General features: G+C 51.0%; 1 long non-coding RNA gene across 1 annotated transcript; it reads left to right on the top strand.

Moving 5' to 3' along the window:
* The first annotated feature begins 4987 nt into the window (after positions 1 to 4987).
* On the top strand, positions 4988 to 10187 carry LOC109281865 (uncharacterized). The gene is made up of 2 exons (XR_002088655.2): positions 4988 to 5326; positions 9910 to 10187. It is a non-coding gene; the product is annotated as an uncharacterized LOC109281865 (long non-coding RNA).
* Positions 10188 to 10938: the final 751 nt, after the last annotated feature.

The following is a 10938-nucleotide window of genomic DNA, read 5'->3' as shown; positions in this document are numbered from 1 at the left end:
GGGTGGAGCTTGGGGCCCGGGGCCACAATGCACGGTTGCAGGGCCCCAGCGGGGAACAGGACGGGGCCGTGGGTGGCTTGTCCAGGGGAGGGGGAGGGCCTGCTCTCCGCTGCCACATGCACTCCCAGGGGGCAGTGGGGACCCGCGCCCCTGAGAGCTGTATGCAGGGCAGGTGCAGGCTGCAGACTTAGGCTCCCACCTTGCTTCCCTCCCCCGGGCCTCCGGAGCCTGGCAGGCATGACCCGGTGCAGCTGGGGACAGCAGGGTGGCACAGGGATCTCACTGCTGCTTGCCCCCCCACTGACCTGGTGATGCAACTCCTGTGCCTGCCACTGCTTTGAGGCTCAGCTCTGTATTGCTGCCCCACTGTAGCCCTGTGCACAGGGGGTGCGTCACCAGGGCAGTGGAGGGGCAGGCAGTGGCAAGGAGATCCCTGCGCTGCCCTGCTGCTGCCTGCTGCACTGGGTCACACCTGCCGGGCTCCAGAAGCTCCAGGGTTGGGAAGCAGAGTAGCAGGAAACAGCGGCTACCTGTTTCCTGCTGCGGGGCCTCCAGAGCTCTGAGGACGCTATGGGCCCGGGTCCACAGTTCCCTACCCACGCTCCCCCTCTGCTGCAGGTTCAAATGGTCTGGCTCCCCACTGCCACATGCACTCTGCACGGGAGACCCACCCCACCCAGAGCGTGGCTGGGCACAGAGGGGCCGCACGGGGATCTCCTTGCTGCTTCTCACACCCCCGCCCCCCACCCCCGCCGCCCTGGCGACATGCCCCCTGCTCATGCTGCTGCTTTGAGAAGCACAGCCCTGCATGCAGGAGGTACATTACCAGGGCAGCAGGGGGGTGAGCAGTGGTGAGATCCCCGTGTGGCTCCACTGCTGCCTGCTGCGCCAGGTTGTGCCTACAGGGCTGCAGACACCACAGGAAAGGAAAGCAGGGTAGCAGGGAGTAGCCTGCACCAAGAAGCTGCTAGCCACTACCAGCTCCGCCCTGTTTTGCTCCCCTGTGACCTGTGCAGCCCGGTGGGCACGACTCAGTGCGGCAGGCAGCAGCGGGGTGGCACAGGGATCTCCTCACCACTTGTTGCCCTCCCCGCTGCCCTGGCAACATGTTTCCCGTGCACAGGGCTGCAGTGAGGGCAGTGGCATGTGGTCGCACCCCTCAAAGCAGCAGCAGGCACAGGAGGTGTACCACTGGGGCAGGGGGGGCGAGCAGCAGTGAGGAGATCCCCTGTCCCCAGCCACATTGGGTCATTCCTGCTGGGCTCCGGAGGCCCCAAGAGAGGGAAGCAGGGAGGGAGCCTGAGCCCGCAGCCTGTGCCTGTTTTGGGTACAGATCTGGGTGGGGTGGGGTGGGTTTCCCGCCCAGAGTGCATGTGGCAGTGAGGAGCCAGCCTGCTTGAACCTGCAGCAGAGGGGGAGCATGGGTAGGGAACTGTGGACCCGGGCCCATAGCCCTGGCAGCTGGGGGCTTCCTCTGGCAGGGCTGGGAGAGCAGGGGCTGTGGGTGAGGGGCACCAGCAAGGCTATGGGGGCTGTGGGGGGTGGGGAGTGAGAGACACAAGCAGAGCCTCGGGGCTGTGGGTAGGGAGTGAGGGGCACTAGCAAGGCTGGTGGAGGGCTGTGGGGGGCCTTTAATTTTAATCATGGATTGGGGGGGGGTTATCAGAGAATTTGTGATTTTTTAGTGGAGAATTTGCAGTTTTTATCAGGGAAAACCAGGATCCCTGATGATCAACTGGTAGCTGGTAATGTCCCCCCGTTCCTTCCTTGGAAAAGCTGTTTAAGAAGATCTTGAACTAATGGAGAGAGGCTGTTGTTTTCTTAATGGTCTGAGAAACACTGAGTTAGGTTTGATAAACACTGGTTAGCAACTCCCTGCCCTAATCAGAAGTCCTGTTGGGACTTGCCCCTCAGCTCAGTACTCTAGAAGGGAAGGGTGGGCTTCTCTAGCTCCCCCCAGCTTCTAGCCTGAGCCACTGCAGGCATGTGCCAGCATTTCTTCAGTCCAGAGGGGATGTCTGTGCAGTTACAAATCAGTTTAGCCTAGCCAGGCTAGACTAATCTGCAAAGATTGAATCAATTTAGGCTCAGGCTTTTTGAATGTCTGTTCCTAGATTAGAAGTTAATGAAGTCAATGTGACTGTGAAACAGTAGAAGTCCTTGTGCCACTGGGCAGCTGGGGCTGTGCACAAGCTGAATTCTCATCCTGAAGGGTCCTTGTGAGACTGTTGGAGTTGAGGTTATAAATTGTACTGTTGAGAGGGGTAATTTTGTTACCCGGTTTCCATGCTGGGTTACAGCTTGGTGTTTGGATGCTTGATAAATCAAGTGAACAGACCCAGACGGAATGCACCCAAGAGTGCTAAAAGAGTTGGCTTACATCATAGCATGGCCAATGGTGAAGATATTTGAGAACTCATGGCACTCAGGAGAGGTTCCTGAAAATTGGAAGAGGGCCAAACTGGTACCTATCTTCAACAAGGGAAGGAAGGAAGACCCAGGGAACTACAGGCCAATCAGTTTGATCTCAATCCCTGAAAAGATCTTGGAAAAAATTATTAAAGAATCCACCAACAACATGCTAAAGGAAGGCATTATTCTGAAAGATAGCCAACATGGCTTTCTTATGGATAGGTCATACCTACCCAACCTCATTTTCTTTTATGACCAGGTGACACGTCACCTGGACAGGAGAGGAGAGGCTAATGTCACTTACTTGGATTTCAAAAAAGCTTTTTACTTGGTCTCCTATGATGTACTAATGGTAAAATTGGGGAGCTGTGGCCTCAACAACCTTATGGTCTGATGGCTGGAGAACTGGCTCCACGGTCAGACCCAGAGAGTGACTGTTGATGGAACCAAATCAACATGGTGCATGATGACCAGTGGGGTCCCCCAGGTTTCAGTTCTCAGACCAGTACTCTTTAATATATTCATAAATGATCTGGATTCAGGTGTCAGAAGCAGACTGGCTAAGTTTGCAGATGATACCAAATTATGGGGAAGCGCAGTCACTCTAGAGCAATGGTCTAGATCACTTTTTGTAAGTAAAGGACATCCCAGGATCTACTGTCCCTGCCCCCTGCTCCTGGCCCCAGCCCTGCCCCCTGCCCCCTGCCCTCTGCCCTGTCCTCACCCCCCATTCAGAGTCTGGAATAGACTCCCCCCAGAGATAGTGCAAGCACCTACTCTGGACATGTTCAAGAAGTGTTTGGATGATTATCTTGCTGGAATCATCTGACCCCAGTTGACTTCCTGCCCTTTTGGCGGGGGGCAGGACCCAATGATCTTGCAAGGTCCCTTCCAGCCCTAATGTCTATGAAATCTATTAAAACTACAACAGGCTATAGGAACATGACACCAAGTTATTGGCAAGTGTGGTCACACTTGAAGATTGGCTGCAGATACAGGCGGACCTAGACAGCCTTGCAAGTTGGGTGGATCAGAAGCAAATGAAATTCAGTGTTAAGAAATGTAAAGTGCTCCATCTTAGGACAAAAAAACCCCTACGCACCTACAACTACAGGCTTGGCAATGCCAAACTGACCAGCACCACGAATGAAAGGGAATGGGGGTAATAATAGACCACAGTATGAATATGAGCCGGCAGTGTGATGCTGTAGCCAACAGGGCAAATAATACCCTGGCATACATCAATCGATGCACCTCCAGCAAAACTAGGGAAGTGATTCTTCTGCTTTACTTGGCACTGGTGAGACTGCAGCTGGAGTACTGCATCCAGTTCTGGGCGCTGCACTTCAACAAGGATGTGGTAACGCTCTAGAGAGTCCAGGGAAGGGCCATCCATATGATCAGAGTCTTGCACAGCAAGCCATCTGAGGAAAGACTGAGGGACATGGGACTCTTCAGCCTGAAAAAGAGATGACTGAGAGGGGATGTGATGGAAGCTTACTGCTACAACAGGGGAATACATCAAGGGCTCAGTGAACAATTGTTCACCAGGGCACCCTTGGGGAAAACCAGGAGTAATGGCCATAAGCTCCTGGAAGACCATTTCAGGCTCAACATTAGGAAAAACTTCACAGTTAGAGTGTCTAGACTATGCAATAGGCTCCCTCCAGAGGTGGTGCAATCACCTACCCTGGAAATCTTCAAGAGGAGACTGAATGGTCACTTTGCTGGGGTCGCCTGCCTGGTGCAGGGGGCTGGACCTGATGATCTTCTGAGGTCCCTTCCAGCCTTACAATCTATGGATCTATGAACTATCCTGAGAACAGTGACTCTGATGAGGACTTTGGAATAAGGCACTGACCATGAGCTCCCAGTGCAACACTGTGGCAAAAAAGTCAATGCACAAACGGGGAACTCTCAAAGTGGATCATTGCCTTACATGGTTCTCCTGGGATGCAGAGTCCCATGGAATACCTTACCAAGGAACCCCATCACAAGGAACTGCTGAATTAAGAGAAGATGCATTTCTAAAAAATATGCTGTACTTCAAATAGGAATTCCCTCCAGGAAGTCCCTAGGGCTGGTGCATGGGTGGATCTAGGATTTTGGAAAGGGGGGGTTACAGATGGTATTGGTGCATCATTACATATAAAACAACATATTTTTCTCCAGGTAAAAAAGAGACTGGAAGCTTTGCTAATATGTTAATGACCTAGGGCTGTAGTATTCAAATTAAGATCAAAGCAAAACAAATATAACTTTGATTGGAATGTACATTAATTTGCTATATCACATATACTGTATTAAGAAACACAACAAACTAGGCAAAAATAATCTAAAGAAGTTGTTTCTTTAGTCCTGTAATCATGAGAATTAAATGTACATCTCTTTCTGATTCATAACACAAAATCAACCAGCCTTGAGCTTCATGACAGTGCATCCAATGCTTCACTGAAAGTTATTTCTACACTTGAGCTAATGTTCACCTGAGTTAATGTTTCCACACCTCAGTTAATGTTTTTAGCTAGAGTTAAAAAATCTGCTCGGCTGTAAAATAGGAACTAGGTTCCCAGGAGCAGCTACCAGACAGCAGAATCACAGAAGAAAGAATAGCTTAACTAGCGGACCATTAAGAACATTAAAAAGGAGATATGGTCATTAACACCTGTGGGGTGAAGAATTTAGAAGGAATCGGGTATAAGAAGCCATTTCCTCACTGCTGCCAGAATAGAAATGCTGCTGCCACTGCCAGTTTTAAACTTTGGGTGGATCGTGAATCAAAGGGGGAGGGGAGTGTGTACAACTGCACCACTGCACCCCTCCCCTGGACCCACCCCTGAGCTGGTGCAATGGAGGAGGGGGACTGGCAAATTGAAGAGCCCTTGTCAAGCTGGTGTGTTTCTGATGGGGTTCAGTAAGTATCTATTCTTAGCCTTGTGCTATTCACCACTTTTATTCTTTTGGATTTATAATCCATTTTTAATCCATCAGACTGTCTGTCTACCTGTCTATCTAGCCATTCATCCAGAGGCTTAACTAATAATTTTGGTTCCCTAGGCAGAGATGCTGAGGGACAGGGGTTCTGACCCTCAGGAACTCAAGAGATCCAGGTGCTGCTGCTACACAGGCTCCCTGGGGGACACCATTCTGAAACCACAAGCCAGGCCAGTGCCCTGCTTGCCTACCTTGAGTTATACTACCGTATGTCTCTCCTTGTCTAGCTATGTTATTTCTAATGTAGGTGTCTGTAAGATGTCCTTGTTGGCTGAGTCTTCGCACTTTGTCCCTGCCTCCCCTTCCAGAAGAGGTGAGAGGCTGCCCTGTGCTGCCAGGGGTATAGATCAGAGATCTAGACATGGTCAGCAGGTTAGTCTAAATTGCAGAGATCAAACTGAGAAACAACTGGACAGACATTCACTTTTGATTCAAGAAATGCAGCCACATACCTGCAGTGGCTCAGTACAGAAGCTAGGGAACACTAGAGCCAACATGGGCTATGTATTCACTTCCTCTTCCTGCTGCCCCTGAGGTTTGTAGGATTTGCAGTCCAGAAACACATCAGAAGAACTCTGCAGGGTTGTTCACCACTTCCTCTTACTGTTTCCAGGTGCCTCTGGGATTTATAGTCCACAGTCGCAGCCAGCAATAAGTTTTTAACAAGCCAGAGCAGCTCTGTACTTGGGAGAAGGGAAGTTTAACCCTCTGTCCTAGCCTCAGACCCCAGCCAGGGTTTGCCTGGGCGGGGGTCAGTCCCAGGCTCCCCCCACCCCACTGCCCTCACTTTTTTGCTGGAGCAGACAGCTCAGCCCAGCCCAGGGCTGGAAAGCATGCTGGGATGCTGGGGGACTGGAGATTTAACTTGAACCAGGAAGGGGTCTGGGACAGAAGTTTAATAAACTGGTTTGACGCAAATCAGTTAAGTCTCATACTACATTCGACTAGGTTTATCTTAAACCAGTTTCAACCATTTTCAAACTGCTTTATGTTCACTGAACGTCTGTTCTGTTACAGGTTTAAACCAGTTTCTGATGACTTAAACTGGTTTATGTGTAACTTCTGTCCCTAGCTTTCAGGCCTGAGGGGGGTTGCCCAGACTTGCCAAGCACTGAGAGGGGTTCCTGGAGTTCCAGACAGTGAGGGGAAGCCCAGGCTGTGGGTTCCCAGTGAACAGGCTGGCCTATGGATGCTATGGCAAGGAGCAATGTAAAACACGGAGCTTGCTCCAGGAAGCCCAAAGGCCCAGCTACAGTCACTGGAACATCTCCTAGGAGGCAGCACCTGGGCTTGGCTGGTCCTTCCTCTCCTGGGGTTTGCCAATTGCTGCTCCTCCTGTTCTGCTGTGCAAGCCGCAGCCTGTCATAGTGGAACTGGGGTTGCTCTCTAGCCTAGGCCCTGGCAGGGTGGAGAGTAGGCAGCAGTGGAGTCTGGAAGTCATCTTTAAGGGCCTGGATCCCCAGGACTATCAATCTAAATCAGTCTTTAGATCCTTCTAAATCCTCCCTTCCCTGACAGTATCCTTCAGACCCTGAACCGAGAGTAGGAGAGCAGGGAGAGACTGTTCTGCCAGAACAACAAATGGTGAGCTAATCACCCATAATGCTCTTCTGCAGCCAGCCAGTCAGGAGTGGGAGTCAGAGGTGAGGGAGTTGCAGAGGAATTCACTTGCCTCCCAGTTTAATAATTGTGCATCCTTGGGGAGAAGGGGAAGAAAATTAAAAGCACTGAGAGGAAAGCGGCATCAAGGAAGCTGCAAAGGGAAACACCTGTTGCATCTCCTGCTGAATGGGGGTCATGTCTGAGATGGTGGAGGCTACACCACACCTGGGATTGGCCCTTTCTGCTCAGGAATGCCAGAGCAGCACATTAGCCTGGAAATAGCAGTTCTCTGCGCCAGGAGAGGTGTTAATAGAGACACAAAGGGCTGGGACTGCAGAAAGGAGACACAAAGCAACGCGGCAAAAAATAGGTCACACCTGCTCCTGCCTCAGCTTGGTTGGGAACACAGAATACACCAGAATATGCTACTTATACACTGTACACACAATCTGCACATATACACACATGTAATGACAGCCATGCCCGCTACATGTGCATACAGCTGCATCTACACCAGTGGTTCTAACCCTTCTTAGACTCTAGGTGCCCCTCAGCAGACTTAAGGCACTCCATGGAAAATGTCAGCTCTTAGTTGTCACTTGATTTTTGACTATTAAGGGAGCAATTCTTATGTTGCAAATAACTCAGAAAGGACACAGCAGGTCAGAATGCTTTTAATACTCTGGATTCCTACTTGAAATCTCTTGAGTTTTATCTTGTGAATCGTGTTTGCACACCTAACAGTGGTACTCCCATACTCCTGTACTCCTCACAGGATCTCAAGGATTCCTCGTCTTGAAGGGATTTCAAAGGATCTTTTAAAGGATGTTGTGGCACCTTAGTTGAGAATCTATATATTGTACATACATACACATACATCTATGCATACAGTTACATACACTACACGTGTCCCTACCAGCTCTGTAGCCCAAACAGCAGTGAGCTGTGAGCCTGTAGATTGGGGAGCAGTGGCTGTTCCTTCCCTGCTCTGCAGCACCAGGACTGGCCAACAGCTGCATTGCAGAGAAGCTACATCCTTGTCCCTGTGCTGGGTCTGAGTTCCTCAAGGTATCTCAGAGACAGCAGGACAGGGCAGGCTGGTGCCGCTTCCACCTGCAGAAACCATGGGCAAGCTCAACAGGGAAAGGGAAGAGACAAGAGATCAAAAGAAAGGTGAGGAGGGAAGCTGAGGAATTGCCTGGGAAATCCCAATTTGCTAACAAGATCCCTTAGGGAAGAGAGATCTTAAAGTGTGCAAGCACCCAGAACTGCAGCTTCTCTCTGGGGGTCTCATCCAAAGTAAGGACAGACCTGTCCCAGAGCTCTGTACCCTCTAACCCCTGATCTTTGCACCCTGCACGTGTGGAGACACCTTCACTAACCACCCAGGTGGGGAGTTCAGAGTGATGCACAGCAGGGAGCAGAGGTAGACACACGTCTTCCACAGGGCTGGATGGATCAGGCAGAGTGCGGATCCCCTCATACGTGTGTGGAGGACACGTGCCAGGAGCGAAGGGCGGGAGCCGTGGTGTAGTGATGGGGGGACACAGCCTGCCATGGAAATGGCCCTTGCCCAAGGCAGTACAGTCACACCAGAACACTCCACCTGGCTAATTGCGCTGGCTTAGCAAGTACACAGTGCTGCACCCCAGGGAGCAGTGCAGGTGGGTAACCTTGGCAACCTGGAGTTTCAGGGTCTCCAAGCACCAGCTGAAGTGGGTGGGTGGTTGAGCTATATCCCTCCCCCATCCCCTTTTTGCAGGGCAGAGAGAAAGAAAAGCCAAGTGGGCAGGTTTGTATTCCAGGTTGTGCAGGGCACTAGGTGAGAGGGAACAGTCCTCGTGGCTGTGATCCCCTGCCCAGGGGCACAGTAAGCTTCACATATGCTCTAAGTGCAGAACCTCAGTAAGCATGGGGAAGGGAGGGGCAAGAAGAGTGCCAGCACTGGCAGCTAAAGCCTCGCTACCAGGCAAAGTATGCCCAGGAGATATGCTGGGAGCTGCAGCTCAGGGCCAGAAGGTACATGGCTTTGTGCAGCGCTTCTCTAAGCAAAAGCAAGAGAGGCTTTGATCCTGCTGGGGGCAAAGCTAGGGACTGAGCACAGGTCTCCACATTCCCTGTCCAGTGCCCTGCCTGCTTGGCCTCACTGTCCTCGCATAATACCTGCATGTGTCCTTTAAGAGGCATTGGCTGGCTGGGCCTCCTCCCCAACCGAATGGCTGTGCTGGGGGGACACCACCCATTTATCACACACCACCTCCCTGTGGCAGTGTGGAAAGGCAGGTGGGAGCATCCCATTGATGGCATCAGTGACTGAACTGAATGGCAGCCGGTGGTGTAAGCAAGACTGGGGCACTTCTGTGGCTAGATGAGCCTCACCCACACATCTGCATTCCAGGAAGGAGTTAAACATCTGATCGCTTTGCTTGTAGCCCCTCACAGGGTGAGAAACACCTGCTTTTGCCTGCCACATTTAAATGCATCTGATAAAATATATGGGCTTGCTGGGAGTTGCCTGAAGACAAATTTGGCCGCCTTTCTGCATGTGTTTGGCCTGGGTGGCTGGGGATGGGCTTCCTAGCCTGCAGAGCAAATTCCTGCTTATCTGTGTAAGTATTTGTGTGGAGAGATCAGCATGTGATAAGGTGATTACAACACATTGTCTGCTCCTGTGCTCCTTGGTGCCACCTACTGGCAATATTAAAGCCCATCTGAGCACCCAAGCATGGAAGGGGGCCCCAGTGATTAGCGGGTGGATAACTGGTGTCTAAGTGACTTAGAAGCTCAAGTCCTACTGACAGTGACTTGGAATTTTACCCCAAGAATATCTGGAGAAGGCATCCTTTTTCCAACTTTTTATTGTTGATCAAAAAGAGTCTGAGTGTTATCCCCATTTTACAGCATAGGAAAACTGAGACACAGAGCAGAGAAGGAGTTACTGAAACAAGGAGACTACAAGAGACTGCAAACGGGGCCACAGAAAGGAGACAAGATTTTGAGGCTGACTGTTCAAAAACCTGTGGTTCTGGACTGTGAACTCTGACAGCTAATGAACATTAGGAGAAAGGACTTCCATGTTAAAGACTTGGCATCCTCCCTCCATCCTTCCATTAACTTGGGACAGCTCACAATGTATGTCTCTGAGGACCTCCAACAAAACAAAAAAGGATCAAACTCAATAGTTGTTTATATATATTAATGCAAAACACAAGCCAAAACCTTTTTCAAACCAGACAACCCTTCCAGCCTGTACTTCTGCAGAATCACAATGTTGGATCATCCCTAGGAGCCTTGGGAGCTCACAGCTCCACATGGTCTAAGCATAGGCCTGGGAATCTGGAGTTCTGAAGTCCAGTCCTGAGGCAGCATTGGTATTTTGGATAAGTCCCTTGGTCCTTCCTCCTCCCCAGCCCTGTGGGCTCAGCACCCTGGTCTGCCACCATCAGGACAACCAGTTTGCCCCTTGGGAGTTCCCCATCCATGAGTCTTTGCATGCCTTCCTGATACTGAAGAGTGGCTCAGCCCCCACACGCCCTTCCACTGAGGTAGCTAAATAGTAATAACCTTCACTTTATGGAGAGGGAAGCTGAGGCACATAAAGGTTTACGAGAGAGGTTTTCAGAAAGGTGCCTACATCACTCTGCTGTTGCGACTGCACATGCAGCAGGCTGGTTAGACACAGACCCAGCTCTTTACACAGAAAGGGCCATTGCTGAAGCCAGCATAGTTCCAGAGATCTGGCTCCAAGTCTGGGTGCAACCTTGTGTGCAGTCACAGGAACCATCTCTCCTGCCTTTTTGATAGCATGGCTTGGCCTCATGGATGGTGTTAGGAGGCTCCACTGGGGAGTCTGTGCAAAGAGCTTTAAGTGTGGAAAGTTGAATGTAAAAACAAGATGCTGTTCCCCTTTCTGAGCCAAGTCTCTGCCAG

Source organism: Alligator mississippiensis, chromosome 12 (assembly GCF_030867095.1).
Source record: "Alligator mississippiensis isolate rAllMis1 chromosome 12, rAllMis1, whole genome shotgun sequence".
Taxonomy (NCBI): Eukaryota; Metazoa; Chordata; order Crocodylia; family Alligatoridae; genus Alligator; species Alligator mississippiensis.
This window is presented reverse-complemented; position numbering and strand designations above follow the sequence as displayed.